Source organism: Lagenorhynchus albirostris, chromosome 8 (genome assembly GCF_949774975.1).
Source record: "Lagenorhynchus albirostris chromosome 8, mLagAlb1.1, whole genome shotgun sequence".
In the NCBI taxonomy this organism is placed as follows: domain Eukaryota; kingdom Metazoa; phylum Chordata; class Mammalia; order Artiodactyla; family Delphinidae; genus Lagenorhynchus; species Lagenorhynchus albirostris.
This window is the reverse complement of record NC_083102.1, coordinates 37390366-37416757: the sequence shown is the minus strand read 5'-3', so window position 1 is coordinate 37416757 and position 26392 is coordinate 37390366. Positions and strand designations below refer to the sequence as shown.

General features: G+C 37.3%; 1 protein-coding gene across 1 annotated transcript in view; it reads right to left on the bottom strand.

The window, feature by feature from the left end:
- Window positions 1-26392, bottom strand: part of IMMP2L (inner mitochondrial membrane peptidase subunit 2) — a 909618-nt gene that overhangs the window by 786328 nt on the left and 96898 nt on the right. The gene's annotated exons all lie outside the window — the stretch shown is intronic.

The following is a 26392-nucleotide window of genomic DNA, read 5'->3' as shown; positions in this document are numbered from 1 at the left end:
TAAAGTTATACAACTACTTATAAAACTAATTAGAATAAGACATTTTAGTTTAGTATTTTATTCAGGAGTCCCATACTCACTCTTTCCAAACATGGTTCTTTTTATAATAATGTCTGGAAAACAAAAACTCAAATTTTAATCAAAAGTAAAAGCTAGAACTATCTCCTGGGAAGTCTAATTCAAGGTAAACAACCTCTCCTTTACTAGACTGTCTTATTCACATAAAACTGTGTGGCTAGAAGAAATGATAATGGAATATAAAACCTTTGTCTTCTAGGTTGTTGTTTATAATCTGGATGAAGCTGACAGCCAACAAAAAGCATACAAAGGCCAATGTGAAAAGAATGTGTAGGCTTGGTCATTCATCTTCCTAGAAGACAGATGCTCACCAGTAAGGCGATCAGCTACTGAATAATAACTTTCTCATCCACACACACACACACACACACACACACACACACACACACACACACACATAAAATAGAAATTACAACCCTTATTCCCCACTTGGAAAATATGAACTACATTCAACAATTTTTTAATTTGTCCACTATGTGCTAGGCAACAATAGGATAAAATATGACTAGGAAACACTATTTGCCCCCAGAGGAGCTTCGCACTCTTATGAGGACATTATTTGGCAACAAAGAAGCAATGGACACATTATCAAATCAAGGTGGGGTCCAGCAGTTAGAAACAGCCTTGCTATGCCTAGACCCAGGGCTGACTCATCTCAAACCATGCTGTCCTACACCCCCGTATCTACTCTTCTTCTGAAACTGCTTCCCCCTGGAGCTTATCTCCTTGCCCAGCTATTGCATCTGCATACTCCACAGCTAATCCTCTCATCTCTAGTTTTCAAAAGTGATTCTTCCCAATCACCCCTTCCAATCTCCATTCTATCACCCTAGGGTCCCCATCTCAGGCACTCTTTCTGACTCAACTATTCTCACACCTCCTCAAAACTGCACTCCCAGACTTGACCACCTGTGGAGGGCAAACCTGTGTCTGCATATTACGTCAGAGAAAGACAAGTACACAGCTACCTAGAACACAAGGCAGGGTGAAAATGCATAAGAGCTCTGCAGGTACTGTCATCTGAGCTAGTTATCTCAGGAACATCTAACGATATATAGTTAAGTGTTCACTGCAGAGTAGAGATTCCCTTCTGGAAGCCACCTACCATGTTCCACAAATCAGTCCCAAGATAGTCTTATTGCATTTTTTCTACCGGAAGTTTTATCAGAAACTATTTCAAGTTTTTGCCTTTTCAAAATTGGTTTCAATCACTGGAAGTTGCTTTTGAGACATACATTTGAGAACTTCATCATTTACAGTTGACTGATTTTCTAGACCTTCCAAATACTGGATTTTACCCCTTTAATGGCCCTCTGCTCCCAATATAAATTTTCATCAATGCCAGGATATTGGACGAAATAACCCTGAAACCAGCCGTCAGATTAAGGATGGCTACAAGGTACATCTCTAATCTTCAGTAGTGGCCTGTGCTAAGTAGAAGGCCCAGATGTTCCTTGCAATATATGTGTAGCTACCTCAAAAAATTGCCAGCTACCAACCAAAAAACTCTGGTACAAATAAAGTAGGACTGGATGCATCTAATGAAGCACATAACACTGTAATGCTGAATGTAAATACTAACAAAATTTTCTAAAGTTATATGCGAGCAGGTCCTTTGTAAATCATAGAAGGAAAAGTGTTTTTAACCTTAAGTTTTCCCGTATAATTAACCGCTGCTACCCAAGCAAATCCTGTGAACTGAAAAGCCAAACTGAGCTGGCATGGTCCTAGTTATAATTACCATTTAAATACAACAGAACAAAAGCCTCTATGTTGACAAGAACATCAAAGCGGAACACAACCATCTAGAATGTCTCTATTACACATATGCTTTGGAAGTACTGAGGGTTTTTCACTTCACTTTTCTTTCCAGAACATCCAACAAAACTTTTAAATCAGTTAGTGAAAATATATACATGTAATAGCATAGATTTTTTTTTAAGATGGAGATCTGAACATTATCTCATTCAATCCCCTTTTAAAAGTGAGAAAATGAAACCTAGAAAGTGCGAGTCACACAAGACCACACACTATATTAAACAAAAATTTTCCTCTGTTAACTATTTATACCTATCCCCATAACATAGCTCATTTTTCAAATACAATAGAATAATTTATTTTGTGAGTCTCTCCAAGTACCAGGCTACCTTCAAAACAGTATTATGACCACGGTCACCAGAGGAGGAAACCTGAGTGGGCTAGTAAAGGATGCAGAGGACACAATCATGGAGAGCTTAATGGTGTGAACTTAATTCCCAGGAAACCTGGTAAACCTTACTTCCCAGGAAACCTGAGCACGTAGAGCTCAAACATGTATCAAGTCTCCTCTGAACAGTTCTCAGTATGAGGACATCTTAGTGTACTGTTTTACATTCCTTCCCAGTCCAAGCTTCACACAACAGAATTCTCAAAGTATCTAAGTGGGACTTCACAATCTACTTTTTCAAATGTTCTGACACAACACTGAAAAGGCTGAAATTATTAAGGTCTCAAAAGCTATTGGGCTAGCCAAAAAGTGCCTTTGGGTTTTAAGTAAAAATAAAAGACACATTTTTCATTTTCACCAAGAACTTTATTGAACAATGTATTCACCCTTTTGTTCCACTACCTTCTGCCATTTTTCAGGCAACTTCAGAATTCCATCTTCCCAAAACTTTTTACCTTTTCGAGCAAAGAACTGTTCCAGGTGCCTTTTACAGTCTTCCAGGGAATTGAAATTTTTCCATTAAGAGAATTTTGTAAAGACCGAAATAAATGGAAATCCAAAGGTGCAATGTCTGGTGAATACGGCAGATGAATCAGAACTTCCCAGCCAAGCTGTAACAGCTTTTGCCTGGCCATTAAAGAAACATGCGGTCTTGCGTTATCCTGATGGAAGATCATGCATTTTCTGTTGATTAATTCTGGTCGTTTTTCATCAAGTGCTGCTTTCAGTTGGTCTAACTGGGAGCAGTACTTGTTGGAATTAATTGTTTGGTTTTCCAGAAGGAGCTCATAATAGAGGACTCCCTTCCAATCCCACCATATACACAACATCACCTTCTTTGGATGAAGATTGGCCTTTGGTGTGGTTGGTGGTCGTTAATTTCCCTTGCCCCACGATCTCTTCCGTTCCACAATATTGTACAGTATCCACTTTTCATCTCACATCACAATTAGTTTTAAAAACAAAATGCTTTCGTTACGTTTCAGTAGAGAATCCCATGCAGAAATATGGTCAAGAAGTTTTTGTCGCTTAACTTATGTGGAACGCAAACATCAAAGTGATTCACAAAACCAAGCTGGTGCAAATGATTTTCAACGCTTGATTTGGGTACTTTGAGTATGTCGGCTATCTCCAGCGTGGTAAACATTGATTGTTCTCAATTAATGTCTCAATTTGATCGCTATCAACTTCAACTGGTCTACCCGACCATGGAGCATCATCCAGTGAGAAATCTCTAGCACGAAACTTCACAAACCACTTTTGACACATTCGATCAGTCACAGCACCTCCTCCATACACTGCGCAAATCTTTTTCTGCATTTTGGTTGCACTTTTACCTTTCTTGAAATAATAAAGCATATGCCGAAAATGTTGTTATCCTTCCATCTTCAATATTAAAATGGTTACACAAAAATTCACCAATTTTGATGTCTTTTTTTAAATGCACAGCTGTCACAATAGAATCTAACAAAATTGTTTTGAAAGAGTTAAAAGACAACTAAGTGCTACTAGAACCATCTTATGGAAAAAACCGAACGAACCTTTTGGCCAGCCCAATATTATATTTAATTCAAATGTGTTCAGCTACTACCCATTTTCCCTCTATTTTTAAATGTGTGAATCACTGTAAACATTCTAAAACTTATTTTCAATTTTTTCTACACAGGCACAATGGAAAGAAGTGGGGGAGTTAGAAGGTGAGTAACTTGATTTTCTAATTATAAAGGGAGGAAATTTTTAAATGCATTATAGATGTGAAAATTTAAGTGTAAAGAATATTGTGTGTGCATCTTGACAGTATCCAACTTTGAAAGATAAAAAACCGTTTAAATAAGCTTTTAAATTACTTCTTTGTAAATATTAAAGGTATAGCCTTAATTTCTATGAAAGTAATTCTTAAATGCAGCCGTTTTATAAAAAAAAAAAAGCAGTTCCCTCATCACTTGGGAGAAGTTTAAGTTTGTTATTTAATTTTGTTTCCCTACTATCTGACGCGAATTTGTTTTTTTCCATTAATTATAAGGTCCTTTCTCTTATGTTTTAAAATAACCTGCATATTCATATATCTGTTAATACACACACACATTTTTATTGTAGCTCAGCTAATGCACTGGCAAACATGTGTATGTACGTACACACGTACACACACACACACACACACACACACACACACACACTAGTTTAAAGCACTTTAGGCTTCAGAGGAGCAATACCATACAAGGTCACGGCAAATAAAAAGCACAAATTTGAAGACTAAGAATAATGAAACTTTAAAGTACAAATAGAGAACAGGAGTTCAAGCACGCTCAAGATATTATGAGCATTTTCAAATAAGTTTTAGAGCTCAAATTAGATGATCCTTTTTGTGGAGTGCTGAAAGAGTAGAGGTTGGAAAACAGAATTAATTGAAGAAAAAGGAACAACAAGAAAATAAAGTAGGAAAGAAAGGAGGAGGAAATGCAAACTTATTTAGTATTAAAGGAAGAAATGCTATTAAACAGACCAATTGCGTAAAGGCCACAAATAAATAGAGCTTAATTAGAGACTGAAACACCATATTGCCAAAACAAAATGCCTGAATGCTACTTAATCAAGAAAGAAATGCTACATTTTCTCTGGACATACCACTAGTAGCATAAGAAATCAGTAAATACTTTTTTTAAAAGGAAGGCTTAAGCAGAAGAAAAAATATATAGGTCACAGGAAATATAAAACTAATAGTGTCTTTCCATACAGACTTAAAACAATTCTAGTCACTAATGGGCAGTGGGTCTGAGGAAGGAAGATACTTCTAGGAGATACTACATTCTTACATTATTCACAGGGCAGGGATCCATATCATTTTGTTCACTGACCTATCCCAAGTACCTAGAGCAGTGCCTGACACATAGCAGGTACTCAAAAATAATGAAGGAAGGGACTATTACTTTGCCTGAGGCTCTATCTGTAACAAATCCCCCATCTGGGGAAGCACTTACTAAACCACATGTTGCTCCAATTCTGATTACTTAATTTGCATTTCACTTTTCTCACCCTATTGTCGTTATCATGGGTAACAGTCTGTTGCTACAACAACTGGAAGTGATATCTGTACAGTACAGATGAGCACAATACTTCTGTTCTTGGCTGATTTCATTTTATGGCCATAAAAACTCAAAGCATCTAATCCTTTAGCTTGTTTCCTCTATGCCTTCTCCCCACCTTTACAATAGATCTACTCCTCTGAATTTTCCCTGATCAAAACAGTCCCTCAATGATCTCCATAAAAGCCCATTAGTAAAAAAAAAAACAAAAAAACAAAAAAGGTAATTAGGATGAAATTAAATCATTAGGGTGGACCCGAATCCAACTTGACTGGTCTCCTTATAAGAAGAGGAAATTTGGAAGGATTCTTGTGCGCAGAGGAGACACCAGGTGAAGACACAAGGAGAAGTCAGCCATCTACAAGGCAAGGAGAGAGGCCTCAAAAGAAACCAACATTGCCAACACTTGGATCTCAACTTCTAGCCTCTAGAACTGTGAGAAAATAATTTCTGTTGTTTAAGATCAAAAAGTTCAGGGGCTTCCCTGGTGGCGCAGTGGTTGAGAGTCCGCCTGCCGATGCAGGGGACACGGGTTCATGCCCTGGTCCGGGAAGATCCCACATGCCGTGGAGCGGCTGGGCCTGTGAGCCATGGCCACTGAGCCTACGTGTCCGGAGCCTGTGCTCCGCAACGGGAGAGGCCACAACAGTGAGAGGCCCGCGTATGGTTAAAAAAAAAAAAAAAAAAAAAGTTCATTAGTAATAGATTCATAGACACATTTGTGAATCTATTTAACATATATAAATAGATGTTATGACACGTATTACTGTAAAAGTATTCAAATTAAGTGGTAGCTTTATTTGATGTCAAATCCTGCCTTAAACTGATAAAGTACATATAGAGGTGAAGGCTACCTATAGGACATGATGAAACAAAGATGACTCTTACTATTAATACAGACTCAACTATCTGCCCTTGAGTCAGTGAGGGACAAGAAAAAAAGACTGGAGGGGAGCTGCCACTAGTGCACAGGATGATTTTGAGCAGTGCAGGTATTAACTGATTGGCTACCTCCTACCAACATCTCAAGCTAACCCCAAATCACTCTCACACCGTAAAGCCCAATCATTCCTGTTCTTTTAAGTTGTGGAAAGAAAAAGCTCTCTAAAATAACATTCATTTGTAAGTGATTAATATACAGTAGGCACTCAAATATTTGCTAAATAATGAATCAATGAGTACTTCCTTGTGGTTTGGGAAGTTCAGCCCAAATTAAATGCCAAACTTTTAAATGTAAAGTGTTATGTCTCAAAAATGTATATTACCAATTGATAAATAAATGTGTCTGGATACTCAATAAGAACTTTATGCATTCATATATTCAACACAAAGACAATTTTATAACAATAAATTGAAACAATTTTGCTTTGAAGTAATTCTTAAGTGACAATTTATGCTCAGTCATATACCTACCAGAAAATGAAATACCTGTTTCCAAAACTAATGAGTCAAAAACACTAAGAAGGGCTTCCCTGGTGGCGCAGTGGTTGAGAGTTCGCCTGCCGATGCAGGGGACACTGGTTCGTGCCCCGGTCCGGGATGATTCCACATGCCACGGAGTGGCTGGGCCCGTGAGCCATGGCCACTGAGCCTGCGCGTCCGGAGCCCGTGCTCCGCAACGGGAGAGGCCCCAACAGTGAGAGGCCCGCGGACCGCAAAAAAAAAAAAAAAAAAGAATCTGTTGTTTATATCTTTTCTAAGAAACATTTTTAGAAACTATTGCTAGAATTTTAAAATTTGTACAGTTTCATTATTAAGAATTAATTCTTGGGACAAAATATGATTTTAATTAGCTGGGATTTAACAAGGTATGTGATCAGTAAGTATGTGTCAATTCTTAATTTACAACATTTTTGTTGTTGTTGTTTTTTGCAGTACATGGGCCTCTCACTGTTGTGGCCTCTCCCGTTGTGGAGCACAGGCTCCGGACGCGCAGGCTCAGCGGCTATGGCTCACGGGCCCAGCCGCTCCGCGGCATGTGGGATCTTCCCGGACTGGGTCACGAACCTGTGTCCCCTGCATCAGCAGGAGGACTCTCAACCACTGCGCCACCAGGTAAGCCCTATGTGTGCTCTTTTAATTCTCCTGTGAACAAATTGTATTATCTCACTGGTTCCCTCATTATTTATGAGCTAAACAAAGTCTTTGACACATTCATTTTATATTTGAATAGGACTCATGATTCTTTTTAAAAGTAAACTTTAACAGAGTCTGTAAGTAAACATACAACTTTTGAAATGACATTCACTTTCCATGAACACACCTTCTTAAAATTTCCTCTAGATCATTAGTCATCTCATTTAAATTACTCAAGCTAAAATAACATAGTATGCTTCAGTGAACCCAAAACACCAGCATTATATGATGTACCTTTATTATGTACCACCAAGAAAGAAAAAAAGCGACCAAATATGACACAACGCTTTCTTATCATTTAATACTTGCTTGTTTTTTAAAACTTTGTCATATATTCCACTGCTCTGCTTCCATGCCTTTATATATGTACAATTTATCTTTCCAAGGCCAAATCTTAGGATTTGGAAATTATGTGGTACCTAAAGTACAGAAAACTCAATTAAACCATTGACACTATAACCACATTCACACATGCACAGACAATGAGAAGTTCATCAAAACCACCAGACAGCCAACAAGGAACTTAAGAAACTATCAATTTAAAGATGTGTCCTAATTTCAGATATATTGAAATATGAACAAAAATGTGCATTTCAGAAACCAGAAAAAAACTTATAAATGTAAAAATATTTAACACAATTATAAATGACAAATAGCTTAGAATCAGAAACTCTAACATTAGATGGTCATCATTTGCTTAAATATTAGCGCCAGTATAGTCCATAAAGATTGCCAGCAATGTATGAACCTTAAAATTGAGACCCAAAGTCTCAGTGAAGCCAAATAATCCTTTAGAGGTAAAAATAAAAGATGAGGTCCTTGATTGAAGCACAATTATTCAATCTCTTGCTGACTCAAAGAGTAGTAATAGTGCTTTGGGCTCTAGTAGAACAAGAAAGATGTTACAGCATACAAGGTACAGTTTAAAATAAAACAATTAAAAAAAAAAAAGAATTACCCCCATCCTTCCTAAGCAAATAATCTTCCTCCTCCTTTTTGATATACTGCTGACATTCATTTCCCATCTTCAATCTAATATTAACAGTTTGTAAAACTGCTTTATTATAACAACAATCTCCATCAACACACAGCTACAACTAGTTGTAATCTCCTTGAGCATAAAAGGAGATAAAGTCCTGTCTTGAATAGTCAGGTTTGTAACTTGGAAAAAGTACCTATTATTCTAAATACTTATCAATGATATCGATCAGATTTCCTGGTAAACTTTACTTAATTTTTGGCCTTTCATAATATGTTACAAAAGTTTTAATTGTCTCCTTTATTACTGGGGTCTGCAGTACTGCCTGGAACGTAGCAGTAGTTGTGAATATTGGTAAACTTAAACTTGATTCTTTCTCACAATAGCTTGATTTTCACAATTAACCTATGAAGTAAGTATGGCAACAATCATGACTCCCATCCCATACATGAAGAAACTTTACAGAGTTTAGGACTTTGCCCAAAGTCACACCATTAGTAAGTGGCACCATCAAAACTGAATCCCAGGCCCTCTGACTCTGAGTCCTGAACGTTTCTTACTATCACAGACTCCATGTCCCCTACCTAGGAGCTGTCCTTCCCTCTCTTCCCTTCCTTTAGATAACAAATGGTACTTGCCCTATGGATATGGCTTGCTCAGTTACTGACTGAAACCACATCAGTGAGTTCATCATTACTCATGAGGAAATTCTCGACCTAGTTACACCAGCATTTTAGCACTGATATTGTAAAATTAGGTACAGCCGCGTCTATTGGAAATACCTAATAGTGACAGATAAGGCCAGGTTCTAGTAGGACTAGAACACTTAATTTTCCTGTGCCTCAAATTCTTCATTTGCAAAAGTGAGGTAAAATGTAGAGAATCCAAGTCTTTCCCTAATCAAAAACCTAATATTCTAAAACCTTACCAGTGATACCAAGCATATCTTGCTAATTTTTACTTCTTAATATTTAGCCTTTCGTAATGTGTTCAAAGAAAAGGAGGAAACTATAGAAACCTAGCCGTTAGATTCTATAGTGGGAGAAGAACATAGAATCCATCAACAAAAATTTAAATACATTCCAGCCATACTACCTAAGAAACCTGTACTCATTTAAAACCATAAAGTTTTGAGGATAAAAGAGATCTACATAGATACAAGTGTTACAGCAGCCCTTCTGGGTATACAGTATGCTGTTACATTTTACTAGCTTATAGCATTTTTTTGTACATGGCAAAACTACATTTTTCTCATTGCAAATGCCCTAGTTCTTCCCACAAAGTTATTGTAAAGTCTTCAAATGTCACTCATTTGTCCTTTAAAGCAAACAAAGAAAATACTCTGTGTCATGAAAAATGGTCACCATGTCCTCTAGTTGCTTCAAGATATAGCATATAAATCACTGAGTTGCTGAATAGAACCGTACTACCCAGATATTTTTAAGATTTCTCACCTTTTGCTTTTCTCTTTTACATCTTTCAGACCACTTAATCTGCTCTGATCTCAGAGATACCAATTATTTTTTCAATATGTGAATAAGGTTGGTATTTTTGACCACTTGGTTAGCATAAAGCTTTATGAATTTTCCTTGTATGAGTACTTTTTCTTTGCATGAGTAAATGTCTATTAAGATGTAAATTATTTCTGCTTAATCACTTGGGCCTTTTACTAAAAGTAGTTTTAAAATGGACAAAAAACTTTAGTCAATTTTTATGGAATGGCATTATTACCATCAATAATATGATATGCTTCTATTTTAATAAGTAACCTACCACGTACCGCCCTGTTACCAAAAAAAAACTGCTTGAAATGACCAATAAAATTACCCCCCCAATCTCTTTCTCCTTTGCCTCTCAGCTTTATTTCCCTCCAAAAAATTCTTTCCTTAGAAATTTCCCAAAACTGCATGTTTTTCTGGTTCTCCAGTCCCTCTGATCTTTTCATCACTTTCTTCAGGATCCGTTTCATCCTTTCTCCCGCCACCACTTACCTTTGATTCTCTGCCTGCATTCCTCTTCCTCTTAATTCACTTCTTGGTAGCTCATCTACTTCCCCAAGTTCAATTAACATTTCTACACTGATGAATCCCCAAAGAACATTTTTAGTCCTAATCTCCAACCAATCTCTGATCCCAGATTTCCAGTTGCCTTCAGGATATGTCTACATGAATGACTCAATATCCTATTAGAATTTAAAACATCTAGCTTCTCTCCATAATCCTCACCCCCCTTGTCCATAAACTCATACTTGGGGACATCTAATCCTTCTATGTAGTCCTAATAATTTAAAGTCCTCACCATCTTGCCAGTCCAAGCCCAAAATCAATTATGTTACCTGCTTTATTTAATCACAGGAGGCTAAAATGGTCACCAAGTTGCCACTTAAAATGTAACAACTGTTTTCAATACTAACTGATGAGCTCAGAATAACCTATGAGTAAATTTTTTATAGTTCACTATTTCCCTACTGGACATTTGTTTCTAATTTTTCAGTATATACAAATCAAGTTACAATATTTATCATTACACATAATTTTGTATTTAAGAATATCACTTTACCATAGCAATCCAGAAGTGGAATTATGGGGCCAAAAGACAGAAGCATGGTTAAGATTCTTGATTAATACTGACAAGCTGATTTCCAGAATAGTGCTATCACAAGAATGTTGGTTCCAGGACGGCTGAGATATTGTTTGTTTTGTACGTATTACAGGCATGGTAATACAACAATGAAGAGCAAAAGGACTCAGTTTAGTTAAATAAATTAATCAACCAATCATACCTATGAAAGTACTCACAAATACTTAACATTCTTTTATATACTCACTATACTTTTCCACTTACCTTTAAAAGTGACCATGTCATTTGCTTTGACCAATAAAATATGAGCAAAAGTGACTTGTGATACTTCTAGACAAAAGTTTTAAGAGCCATTTGTATTTTCATATTTTTCCCTCTGTCACAGCAACCAAAATGACAGGCAAAAGTTTCTATTACTTTTATTATTATTATTAATCATCATTATTATATTTCATATGGCAAAATGTAGTTTTCTTCCTTAAAACATATCCCCTTTATTGAGCAGAAAGTCACAGGGAACTCCCTTACAAAGAGCTCAATGCAAGGAGGCCCTTTGATAGGAGGATTGCAGGTGTGCAGTCCCCTCTAAGATAAAATGTGGTGCAATAAAGGAAATTGCTAAAACCTAGAAGGCATCGTTGAAATCAAGCTGACTTGGAACATCAGAGAATTCTAATCAAGTTTTGATAGATTTCAGTGAAATAAAAATGCTTCATACCATGGCTCTAAGATAGCTTTACTGCAGCTCTGCAGGCTCCAAAAAGGCAGCTAGAAACCAGGCAAAATGCTTCATGTTACAATTCAGCTGCATGGGCTGAAATGTCACCCCAGCATAAGGGTAGAGGGGGTAAAGGAGAGAAAGCAGCCAGAAACTCAGATATAAAATGTAACTCAATATATTTCAATTGCAATGAATAAAGCAAACAGAATAAACATATAAAGATGTGGGCATGTAAACTGAGTTTCTAAAGACATTTTAACTGCTACTATCTAAATCCTATGAGATAAGGAATATTTCTTCTACAAATACAGCTAAACACATTGGAGATTACAAGTTTTAGTGGCAATTTCAAGACGTACAAGGAATTAGAGGAAGTCCAATCAGAAATGAGAACCAAGTTTAAGGCCAATCAACATTTCAGAAGTTAGAAGAATGGGTATTTTATCATTTTTTTGTTTGAATCTCGTAAATAAAGGTGTTTGTGGGAGATTTAATAAATGTTTGCCTTCTCTCCTTTTTTTTAAGTGGTAAAGGTAGAAAAGTTAACTAAGAAAAGGAGGGAAAGAGAGCAGTCAATTGCAAATTTTGCAATCCAGAAAAATCCTATTAATATCCTTTTGTGACGGTATCTGTTCTTATAATTAGGTCCCACAATTACCATAAATGCTTAGAGCCAGGTAGTATGATTATCAAAAGCCGAATATGATGTTCCTTATTTTTAAATCACAATTCAAGTTTATTGTATTTTTCCCATCATAAAACTAATTAATCAATATAGAAGATATGGAACATACTGAAGAGCAGACAAAAGGGAAAATAACCTGCAACACTGTGATCCAAGTAAATCATTATTTCATATTTGGTCTATTTCCTTCTCATGATTTCTCCAAGCCAAGTTTTTCCTTGCTTATTTTATTCTATCCACTTTTTCAATTCTCATCATTTAAATGTAAGCTTTTACTCATGTTACCTACAACTGTTCATAGGCTTCACTTTAATACAGCATTCCATCAAATGGACATCTTACAATTTATACTTTGCCTTAGTGCCAGATAGTTGCTCTCAATTTCTTCCACCATTACAAATAATTCTGTAAGGAACATAATGGGTATAAAGTTTTTCAATAATTTCAAATTCCTGTATTAGAATATATTCCTCAAAACTGAACTACTTATCAAAAACAATAATCAAAGGGCAATATGATGTCTGGGATTTGTAACAAAATTATACAGGGTAACAAAGTAGATGGGAGTTACAGATGAAACAAGATTGTATATATTTAAAATTTTCCAGAACAGTGTTCAAACAAAAAGCAGATAGCATCCTAAGGGAGAAAAAAGTATATTTATATATATATATATATATATATATACACAAAATTATATAATATAGCAAAGTGAAAGTTTAAGGCTCTTTCTGCACATTGCCAAACTGCTTCCCTAAAGGGCTGTAATCATTTTTACTCCCAACATATAGCTTAAGGTTTTATTGTGAAGTCTTTTTAACTTTGAAGTCTTGTTTATACATTGACTTCAGCACATCTCTCCAACCTACTGAAATTTTTTTCTATTGAGATATGCTACTGAGTTTTCACTTATTCTGGACACAGGCAATTGCTTTTTTGATGCTCTGTTGTTTATCATGCAAACATGATCTTATGCAGAACAAGAACTGGTAACAATGATTTACCTACAGGGATGTTTATCATATTGTTTGTTGTTTACCTCATATTAACATGAAAATGTTGGTTCAAAAATGAATTAGGAACATACCAACAAGGCATAATTAATTAATGCCCCCAAATTAATTATTAGGATATTGAAACCTGTAAATTTATAGTGACAAGGCTTTCCTTACCTAAAAATTCAGTGATACAATGTCTAGATACACACTTTACCTGTATGGCCCTAGCTCTGACCTTACCAATGAAGCTTCGTGACCTTGGGCAAGGCTCTCATCTCCAAAATCAGTGTTTTACACTAGCTCATTTCTAAAGTCTTTGAACTCTATGATTCTATATAAACTTAAAAGAAATGAAAAATAAAGTTGGTCAATAAGAAACTTTATCATGATATACAGTATATTAGTTTCCTGGAGCAGTTGTAACAAAGTACTAAGAACTGGGTGCCTTAGAGCAACAGAAATGTATTGTGTCACAGTTTTGGAGGTCAGAAGTGTGAATAAAGGTGTCAGCACAGCCATATTCCCTCTGAAGAGGCTAGGGAAGGATCCGTTCCAGGCGTCTCACATAGTTTCTAGTAGCTGCAGTTACTCCTTGGCTTATAGATGGCCATCTTCTCCCTGTGTCAACAACTTCTTCTGTGTATGTCTGTGTCCAAATTTCCCCATTTTATAAAGACACCCATCATACTGGATTAGGGCTCAGCCTTACAAGCTCAGTTTAATTTGATTACCTCTGTAAAGACCCTATTTCCAAATAAGTTCCACATTCTGAGAAACTGAGGTTTAGAACTTTAACATATGTTTGGTTGGTTTTCTTTTTTTGGTTTTTTTGGGGGGTGAGGGGAAGGTTGACACAATTCAACCCATAACAAATAGCACACTGGTTAATCTGCTGCCCTCCAGATCCACTTCCTGATCGTTTCTGACTTCTACCCCAGAGGCTGACGTCTGTGAACTACATTACCCAAGCTTCCTTGACTTCTAGCTTCCAGCTGGGTTCAGCCAATGGGAGGCACCTGCAGGAGATCACAAGCTAATAGAAAAGAGAAGGTGAGGAATTTGTCACCCCCGACCTCCCACCAGGACGCTGTTTTGGGAGTCACTACATTCAGTCACTCAAGGTCCCGATTCCTGTACACTGGCCCCTCTCCCATGCTTCCAGCTCTCACCAGTACAGGTAATTCCATTTCCTCTCCTTGACCCTCCGGCATAAGGCTGTCATGACTTCCCACTGTTACTAGTCCTTGAGTGCTTCAGTATTTCTTCCCAGTTGAATCCTGCCCACCCCTTTGTGAACAGCCCCTTCATTAACCTCTCTTCATCACCCTCATTCATGTACCATCTGTTTCTCACCAAGACCCCATCTGATATATTGGGATAAGCCACTTCTTTACTTCAGATGATCTACATGATTTGTTTTTCAAAACTCTAAACAGAAGTGTAACCTCAGGCATGGAGGCCTCCAATCGATACTTAAAATAATTGGTAGTAAAGGTACCACTCTGTATCATATACACATTTGCGACTCTTTGGCGCTCTCTCATTTCTATCTTCCTCTAGAGAAGCAGTATGACAGAGGTTAAGAGCATGGATTGTGGAGGCAGACTACTCCACTTTGACTCTTGCCTCCACCACTTACTAGACTGTGTAAACTGAGCAAATTACTTAACCTTGCTGTATGTTAATAAAATGGACATAAAAACAATAGTATACAGGTCATAGGGTTGCCACGTGAGATAGACATCAAATTATTGATACTTGCATTAATTTTATGGTAACTAAATCAATTAATATAGATCAAGTGCTTAGAACAATGCCTGGCTTATACAAGTGTTTTGTATTAGCTGCTATTACTATTATTAACTTTTCCTTTGATGTTTTGTGCTTGATCTATGCTTTAAGTCAATCTAGCCTCATCATTTTATGTGGACCCCATCTGCCCAGTCAAAGGTATGTTAGGAATATATAAAAGCACAGCCAAGCATGTAACTTTTACTACCAACCTACCTGTCCTTCAAAAGGGCAATAAGACCTGTCCCTCCTGCTATACCTGGCTCTCTGACCCCTGTGGCAGAACATTTTAAATCGTTAGGATTTTTATTGCCTTACAATTCATTTTTGATGACTTCACGTGCTGTCAGACAAGTCTGTGACGTTCATCAATCCCCCACCTGGGCTACTCCAGGCTACACGTGAGACACCACACTCCACCCCCTACCCCAAGCTCTACTCAGCCTTTTAAACAGTTATCAAACCCCTCCTTCAGCCAGAGACAGCCCTTAATAGTGATTTTCATCCCAAGATATGCTTGGTTTTGTTTAATTGTGGAGAAGATGTCACTCCAAAAGGACATGAAAAATCATCAAATTCAGTAGCATTTTAAGAAAGGGATAAGTAATTGGGGAGGGAACCTGGGGAAAGAAACCCTCATTGATCTTTGCAAACTATAAGCCTTCTTTTTAAGTTAAAAATAAACAAAAAACTTTAGAAAATATTCCATTACTTGACTTAGCCAAACACACCTCAACTGCAATAACTAATTTGCAAAAAGTGTTTACTGTTACTGTATAAAATGGCTTTGAGATACATTTAAATGTACTGTATTTGTGTTTATATAAGCACTTATTTACCAATACATCAAAATATCTTATCTACATCCCAAGAAAGCTTCAACTTAGAAATGAGAGTACTAGCTATGAGTTGAGTGGTAGCTATAGAGTTCATTGTTATAGAAGCAGATGGACTGGCTGGCTGACTACGTGACTACGAATTTGGCAGAAGAGCCAAGCGACCAAGAGCACAGCCCTGAGGTGAGAAGGCTCTGGTCCAAATCCTCACTCGTTTACTAAATGACCTTGGGCAAGTTAAAACCTCCATGGGCCACAAGTTCCTTATTGTAAAATAACTGTTCTTACCTCACACGTCATTGGGAAGATTAAATGACATAATATATACAAAGCATTTAGAACTCCTGACATAAAGCCAGCCCTCAACCACTTCTAATTCTACAACTTCCAACTGTATATAAATAGTCCAGAACTATATAGTTCCATAAAAGATCATTTTTATAATATTCCAGACAGCTCTACCAATTATTAGCTGAGAATGTGGGCCGGTTCCTTGACTTCCCTTAGCCTCAACGCCCTCATGAGTAAAACAGGAATTAGTTTCAAGGGCTTCTTGTGATGTTCAAATGAAACAATGACTATATAAAGCCCAGGATGAGTACAATGTATCATTCTCATTGTTACACCCTAGTCTCTGGAGGACGAAGAGCACGTGGTGGTGATAAGGAAATCATGGGGGATCTAAATTTCCCAGTAATAGAGCCATAAGTATCGGGAGAGGGACTACCTGAACGTCAACCATTTTATTCATTTAACATCCTCATGCTTAATCCTCCACAGGAAACCTGGCACACAGTCTGGGGGGAAAAAACACATCTTTTTTCCTTAAAAATTAACAGCAAAATGGCACAAAGAGCTTAAACTTTGGAGTCATATTTGAGATAAACCCAGCTCTGTCACTTACTAGGTAAATGGAACCAAGCAAATTATTTCTCTAGGCCTCAACCTCTAAACTGAAAATAACAATAGCTGCTTCATGATATTATTTGAGAACTAAGAGGGATAATGTTTATGAAGTATTTAGCAGAGTGTGTAACAGATTGTATGTGCCAAATAAATGGTAGTGACTGTTGTTTTTTTTTTAAAAAAAAGAGATCATTTTTACTTTAAAGGAAATATTTTGTTGCAGTTACAGTTTGGGGCTTTTTTCTCCTACTTATGAGTCACACTGCTCATACTTTAGCACAATATTAGTGATTTTAGAGAATAAGTTTTCACTGATGACCCATGTTTACATTAAAACAATATGCTGAATCCTGAGTTCATGTCTAGACTTGCTTGAAATTACAGAGATGAGAAGGTTAATTACCATTTTAAATATAATGATTGGCTATTACCTTGTTTTCCTTTTGAGAAAAGGGCAAAACAGTTTTACTATATGCAAAAACTTTCCTGTTGACAATTTATTCATTGCTGTTTGACCTCTAGTTTTCTTTCAAATCAAGCAATTAGATTTTAAACCAACTCCCATGAAATAGCAGCAAAAATGACTTCCTCAGCATATTTAGTACTTCTTTAAGGTCTCCCAGAAGTAACACCTTCCAATTAATATTTATCCATTTCCTCCCACAGCATCAATGACTATGCTGCCTAAGGGAAGCCCATTGCCAGCTAAGGCATGTGAGGTTAATAATAATAGGATTGGGCTGGATGAAATAACACGTTGCATTATAAAGAACTAACATCTCATTCAAATGAAATATGCTAGGAGAATAAAGAGTCCAGAAGACAACCAATTGTAAAAATATTAGAAAATAGGTAACAATTAAAGTCATTCTTTCTCAACCCAACCAGATGTACTAACTGCCAGTTACTTTCTACTTACATTAGTATTACCTCAGGGGATCTACTGTTTTCCTGTAAAACTCAGCCAAGCTGCGAACCTTAACTAAGATATTTCTCTACATTAGTTTCCAAGTACAGAAAGTATATCTGTAAGTAAGACATATATCATTCATTGTTTCCAGGATGCTATTAACTCTTGCTGCTCGGAAACTGAAATATCTATACAGGGCTTCTTGTACAGGGAAATACAGAAATCTGCTTGTTAACCTAGCTATGAGTATCACATAAGCATACCATATATTTCCCCATTTCTTATGAGTATATGAATGCTGTCAGGCCATACTATCCACACTTGATGACTAGTTTCTTCCACTAATCATCAAGAAGACTAAAATCTCATCTTTAAATTTAGGCCTTAAAGGTTTTCAGAGGAGAGGAAAATACTGAAGAGAATGTCTAGAGTCAAAGATAGAACAGTAGCCTAGGATTTACATGCCATGTAAGAAGAGGACAAATGGAATCGCTGTAAGTTTCAAACAGGAAAACAGTATTATCCAACTGTGTTGGTAAGAACTCTGGTAGCAATGTCAAAAATGTATTAGAGGAAACAGAGTCAAAGTAAGAGGCACCAGGTGGGATCTTAGCAAGGGTGAGAGGGACATGAAGTGAAACACTGCAAAAAAGAGGAAAGAAAAATGTTCAGAATGTATTTCACAGGTAGACCCAAAAAGATTGTGTATCTAATTGCATATAGATGGTAAAAAAAAAATTGGAAGAAGTTAAAGATTATGGTGAAGTCTCTAACTTTGACTTGTGACCAAATATGGCAAAAATATCAAGAATCAAAATAGTAACACGGAGGAAGAAAACAAGTTTGGTATGGAGCAAAGGCTAGGTTGGGAGAATCCACAGAATATCATCATATAGATATGTCCAATAAATAGCTAAAAGTACAGGCATGATTCTCAGGCAGGAAGTCAAGGACAGAGGGCAAAGGGAAAAGAAAAGAGATCCAAGAAAAGAATCAGCAAAACAGAGAACTCAAGGAAGAACCAAGAAAGGAGTGTAATATGATGAGGGACAAGGAAATTTCCAGGAGGAAGTATTTACAGCGCCTGAGTTCGCTATGGCATCAGGAAGCATTCATATTGTGCCCATTGTATTTAGCACTGAGAAGGTTTGGGAATTTTTTCAAGGAGTTTGTCAATTACTGAACACAGAAGTCTGATTTCCTAAGTTAAGGAACTGAAGAGAACTCAGGTTACTCTTTCTGGATGTTTGAAAATAAAGAGAAAATGTGCCCATTCAGCTCTAAATCCTGACAGATTCTAGGAAGTGCAAGTCTGTCACTACTGAATAGAAAAGGGGAGAAAACAAAAGGAATTAAAGGTGACTCCAAAGTCCCTAAATTTGATTGATGGGTAGTGATTATGAGGATCCAGCCACCTCAGGTGCACAGTCCAATACAGCAGCCATGAGCCTCAGTGAGGCTACTGAGCACTGGAAGTAGCGAGTCCAAGTTGAGATGTGTTCTCTGAAACCCACACCAGATGTTCAAGACTTAGCACTTCAAACACGGTAAAATGTCTCATTAATAGTTTAATATTAATTACATATGGAAATAATATTGGGAATATACTATGTTGAGCTGAAGTATATTATTAAAATTAACTTCACCTATTTCTTTTTACTTTGTTAATGTGCCAAGTAGACAATTTAAAATTACACAGAGCTCACATTATATTGCTATTGGACAGCCCTGACCTAGAGAATGAACACTGGAATTGGAATAAGGGCAGGATTCAGAAAGGTTCTGTCGAAACCAGCCCTTCTGAATCACATTAGGGTAAAGTTTAAGAAGAGGTCACCCAGGACAACTTCATGATGGTATAACTTAAGAAACTAAGGTCCTAACTGATTAGGTTGCTTACTCAGGTCCTCTGGCTAGTTAGAAGCAAAACCCAAACTATAACTCACCATGGGTATTACCTCTTTTATTCCACCTCTTGAAACATCAGTGAAAATTTAAAAGTTTGAATTAAAAAAAGTTAACAGTAGCTGGGCTGTTATATACATCCATCTCGTTCTATGCCATGTCCAATAAAATCACTTGCTTGTAGCAAAAAACACAACCTCCAAACATATTAAAATTATGACCTCAATAAACAGTGTCCTATGTTCACCGCTCAACCCATATTGTAACTAATCTTTTAAGGTAGCCATGCTAGGTTTTGCTTTTGTTTTGGACATATATATACTCTGAACAACACAACTCCACATTAAAGACAGTATCATCCATTCAAGCATATGTCTCTTAAAAAATAGTTTTAAGAAAACATTTGAAAAAGCTCAAAGAATTCACTTCTCAACTCTTGCGTTGTTGTCTGCCATTCAAGATTGGTAACTCACTAAAATATCAGGGCTTTTTATACTCATGAGAAGTTAAAAATTACTAAGTTCAGGGACTTCCCTGGTGGTGCAGTGGTTAAGAATCCACCTGACGATGCAGGGGACATGGGTTCAAGCCCTTGTCCTGTAAGATCCCACATGCCATGGAGAAACTAAGCCCGTGCGCCACAACTACTGAGCCTGCACTCTAGAGCCCACAAGCCACAACTACTGAGCCCGCATGCCACAACTACTGAAGCCCACGTGCCTAGAGCCCATGCTCCACAACAAGAGAAGCCACCGCAATGAGAAGCCCGTGCACCACAACGAAGAGTAGCCCTCACTAGCCACAACTAGAGAAAGCCTGTGTGCAGCAAGGAAGACCCAACACGGCCAAAATCAGTCAATCAATCAATCAATAAATTTATTTTAAGAAAGAGGTCTATTTTTTAAAAATTACTAAGTTCAAAGTAAAACTACAGTATATATTAATATATATTTCAAATTCTTGCAGAATTTAAAGTCTGACTTTGCCCAATGAAATCTTCAAAGCTCACTCAACCTCTATGTTACAGGTCAGCCACAGTTTCAGGATCTCCAATAATTATAACCAACCAAAACTCTCTGGTTGTAATCTCTTCAATATTCCAAGCTACTATAAATCTGTTTAAACTTCACATGTAAAAAAGGGCACAATTAGATTTTTAATGACATTTTCTTTTCAAGCTAATTTTCCATGAGAAATTGAAAAATAAACTTATTGCTTTAAACTGTACATAGTACTTAATTCTGTGAGATAGTTTCTTAAGCTATTAACTACCAAAATTATGATAGTTATTTTCATTGTAGAGTTATTACCCCAAACTACAGTGCTGAAAAATGATTAGGCAGCATGTTTATTTCATTCTATATATATACACCCTGCATTTATTTTAATAAAACTACTATTGGTATTCCAAAATGACATTATTGAGAGGAACAAAGAATACCAGCTTCCATTTCTTGACTATGTGCTATCTCATTGTACCACACTGATAAAAGGCTGATACAAATCTAGCTAATGGAGTCAGGCATGCATAGAGCAACTGTGTTTTCCAAAGAGGTGTTTTCAATTTTGAACCACATGTTTTCGTTTCTTTGCTTGCTGTTTGTGACCGCTCTTCACATAACTGGAGTTAGTGTACTCATCTATTTTAAAGGTATTCTATTCCAGATTCCTATATGGCAGCCTGTCCACTGGCTGCTGTTAGTTCCCAGAAGTACACATCCAGGTATCTCATTTAAAGCAGAGCTTCAGCACATTTTTAAAAGATTTTTCCAGTTTTCCCTGCTTGTACTGGCCTCTTTCAGCTTACTACACATACTAGGTGTTAGGAGTCCCACTGTCATCTACCATAATGCAGCATGGTGTTACAGTCACTGCTCCTTCAGTGCTTGCAGACCCAGTCACAGTGCTGTTTATGTCAACCTGCTCCATGAAAAGAGTAACTTGCAGTTCACGGTGAGGAAATCACATAAATATCTGTGGTACATTCACTATCAATACTCAAAATTTTTTACCACAGGCAACATTTTATACGCCTTCAGTTGGTATAGAGCCTATAATCTACTATAAAGGATTTTTTTTATTTCCTTAACTCTCAAAGGATCACTAAGAGATAAGGTCACAAAATTCAAGAACGGTCTTCCATTTTTCACTGCTAGCGAAAACGTGGCCATGTTTAAGACTTGGCTGGTACAGGCTAACACAGGATTCAGACATTGTTACGCTCCCATGAAGTGAAGCTTTGACACCTTGTTCAAGATCAACAAACCTACTTAACCACTTCTCCCACACAACTATTAACTCTGGCCTCAGAACTGTTACACATGCCATCTCTGAAACTCTCGCTTCTTCTCTGGTCAAGCATGGACCACCCCATCTTTAAAATCGGATTACAAATTCACACCTATTTTTCTTTCAGCTCCTCTCCCTTCACTAACTCATTACTTTCAGTATCATATCAGTAGTTGTTCATGTGGCTCAATAAACTCACACACCAGGTGTGCGGATAGAAACTATGGAGAGAAATTATGTCTGCTATTTCTGCTGTGCCACCTGACAACATTTACCACCAAACCATTTTAATAGCATAATTTTAAAAATTTTAACTGTAAGCCTGGATGTGAAGTGTTTGCCAGTTTTCATGATATAAACACTCCCACCATGACTGACTTCAAGCGACAAAAATGAAGTTGCTGAATGCTGGAATGGGAACATGTAGGCAAACTGACTCTTGGGAACCAGTGCAAAGCACTGTACCATGCTTGGCACAATTGCTGATTTATTGAATATCAAACTTCCCTTCTAATATGCCCACCTGTTACATTTTTGACAAGTTTCAAAAATGTCTCTTTTCAATTTGGCTCATTCTAGACACATCTATCCAGTGGAATAGTAAGTTCCATGAGGAAAGGTGCTTTTCCTGTCTATTTTCTTTACTGCTGTATCACAGTAGATAGTTCTGTACCCAGAGTAAACACCTGGAAAATATTTGCCAAATGAACAAACTCTCAATAATTTAAATATAAGAAAATACTATAAATATCCAATAGAAGCTGTGATATGCCTCCCATCATAAAATAAATTTAACTTACACATGTGGGAAATAAAATCATAGAGAAAAGAACTGTAAAATTAAAAGTTACCTTAAAATTATCAGGTGCAATCCCTTCATTTTATTAAAAAGGAAAACCCATCCACAGAAGTTAATTGACAAATTAATTGACATAAAGTCTCACAGTGCCAGAGTGAGCCTAGAACCCAGGTCTCTTGGTATCTGGTCCAAATCTTTTTTGGCTAGATAATCATTAACTGCCCCTTGGGTTATTACCTATTTGAGCTATTAACCTGTTGGGAAGCTGCTAACATTATGAAAAGCAGATTTTTTCATTGGTTTTCGACATTAATATACAGTGCAGAACTGCATTTGATATACTATCTAATAAAAGAAAAGCGAAGCTAATCATAAGATATCAGTGACAAAGAGAGACTATAATTATAAAGTATAGTTCTCTATATATCAAATGACCTTTTTCTCAGCAAAGCATCATAGGAGCTGAGATTAGCTCAATTTCTATATTCACAACATCTTTAAATTTGGAATCATCTATGAACTAAATTATCTTAGTTATTATTCCCTCTAGCTGATCATTAGTACAGAGGTCATACAAAATTAGTCCTTATATTGATTCTAGAAAGATTCCAAGATCTTCTCTTAATTCAGAGGCATAAGAAGCTTCAAAAATGGCCAAGAATCTACCAATATCTTTATAAGATTTCAATTATTTATATATATGTTATACATACAATTATACATATGTTATATATATATCTTATTGGGCTAACTAGAAGTGTATCTCAATTAAGGTCTTATTAAAAACACATAAGTAAAAATCCCAAATATTGTCTAAAGAAATATTTTTTCTTCTAAGAATCATAATATCCTGTACTGAATTTCTATAAATGATTCAAGTAGGTTGACAGTCTCTCAAGTTGTTTCTATTATGAAACAGATAAGTAGAACCCAAATGTAAACAACTAACCAATAACATATACACATAGTGAAAATTACAGTATTTTAACAAATTACATGTTAGATATTTTTCTCATGAGAAATTCTCTATTTCATTATTTGCTACCATTTTTTAAATCCACAAAAAAATAAATGTGCAAAAGAATCATAACTCCTTGAAAATGACTAAGAACAACACTCCTTCTGTTTCTAGAGCAAAGTGAATATTCAAAGATAATTTCAGGAGGTTACGTTCATTAGCCAATATTCCCCTAACACCTAAGGCAGTTCTCTGATATTTTTCAGTATGATCTTATTACTGTCTAATTATCCATATTGCTTTTCATCCTTTTTGTTAAACGGAAATTCACAGCAGTTTAACCTTTCATTCAGAATCATTAAATACACCCCCCCTTCACTGATAATTGGCCTCTCTTTTTTATTTTTATACTATCTTTATTGGAGTATAATTGCTTCACAATGATGTGTTAATTTCTGCTTTATAACAAAGTGAATCAGCTATACATATACATATATCCCCGAATCTCCACCCTCTTGTGTCTCCCTCCCACCCTCTCTATCCCACCCCTCTAGGTGGTCAAAAAGCACCCAGCTGATCTCCCTGTGCTATTCGGCTGCTTCCCTCTAGCTATCTATTTTACACTTGGTAGTGTATATATATCCATGCCACTCTCTAACTTCAGCCCAGCTTACCCTTCCCTCTCCCCATGTCCTCAAGTCCATTCTCTAAATCTTATAGCCAGTTTCTTAAAAGGACTTTATTTGAATGTAGTGTCTCTGAGACTGTCCTCAATTCTTTTCATTCTTTATTTTTAATCTGCTCTGCTGTAGTTATTTCCACTATTTTATCTTCCAGGTCACTTATCTGTTCTTCTGTCTCAGTTATTCTGCTATGGATCTCTTCTAGAGAATTTTTAATTTCATTTATTGTGGTGTACATCATTGTTTGTTTGCTCTTTAGTTCTTCTAGGTCCTTGTTGAACATCTCTTGTATTTTCTCCATTCTATTTCCAAGATTTTGGATCATCTTTACTATCATTACTCTGAATTCTTTTTCAGGTAGACTGCCTATTTCCTCTTCATTTGTTTGGTCTGGTGGGTTTTTACCTTGCTCCTTCATCTGCTGTGTGTTTTTCTGTCTTCTCATTTTGCTTAACTTACTGTGTTTGGGGTCTCCTTTTCACAGGCTGCAGGTTCATAGTTCCCATTGTTTTTGTTGTCTGTCTCCAGTAGCTAAGGTTGGTTCAGTGGGTTGTGTAGGCTTCCTGGTGGAGGGAACTGGTGCCTGTGTTCTGGTGGATGAGTCTGGATCTTGTCTTTCTGGTGGGCAGGTCCACGTCTGGTGGTGTGTGTTGGGGTGTCTGTGGCCTTATTATGATTTTAGGCAGCCTCTGTGCTAATGGATGGGGCTGTGTTCCAGTCTTGCTAGTTGTTTGCCATAGGGTGTCCAGCACTGTAGCTTGCTGGTCATTGAGTGAAGCTGGGTGCTGGTGTTGAGATGGAGATCTGTGGGAGATTTTCGCCGTTTGATATTACGTGGAGCTGGGAGGTCTCTGGTGGACCAATGTCCTGAACTTGGCTCTCCCACCTCAGAGGCACAGGCCTGATGCCCGGCCAGACCACCAAGACCCTGTCAGCCACACAGCTCAGAAGAAAAGTCAGAAAAAAACAAAGAACGAAAAAAATAAAATAATTAAAATTAAAAATATTAAAAATTTTAAAATGTTAAGTAATTTAAAAAGAAAGAAGAGAGCAACCAAACCAAAAAACAAATCCACCAATTATAACAAGCGCTAAAAACTATACAAAAAAAGAAAAAAAGACAGAACCCTAGGACAAATTGTAAAATCAAAGCTATATAGACAAAATCACACAAAGCAGCATACACATACACACTCACAAAAAGAAACAATGGAACTATATATATCTTTGCTCCCAAAGTCCACCACTTCAATTTCGCACAATTCATTGTCTCTTCAGGTATTCCACAGATGCAGGGTACATCAAGTTGACTGTGGGGGTCTAATCCGCTGCTTCTGAGGCTGCTGGGAGAGATTTCCCTTTCTCTTCTTTGTTCGCACAGCTCCTGGGGTTCAGCTTTGGATTTGGACCCGCCTCTGCGTATAGGTCGCCTGAGGGCGTCTGTTCTTCGCTCAGACAGGACGGGGTTAAAGGAGCAGCTGATTCGGGGCTCTGGCTCACTCAGGCCGGGTGGAGGGAGGGGTATGGATGCGGGGTGAGCCTGCGGCGGCGGAGGCCTGCGTGACGTTGCACCAGCCTGAGGCGCGCCGTGCGTTCTCCCGGGGAAGTTGTCCCTGGATCGCAGGACCCTGGCAGTGGCGGGCTGCACAGGCTCCTGGTAGGGGAGGTGTGGATAGTGCCCTGTGCTCACACACAGGCTTCTTGGTGGCAGCAGCAGCAGCCTTAGCGTCTCATGCCTGTCTCTGCAGTCCACGCTGATAGCCGCAGCTCGCACCCGTTTCTGGAGCTCGTTTAGGTGGTGCTCTGAATTCCCTCTCCTCGCGCACCCAGAAACAATGGTCTCTTGCCT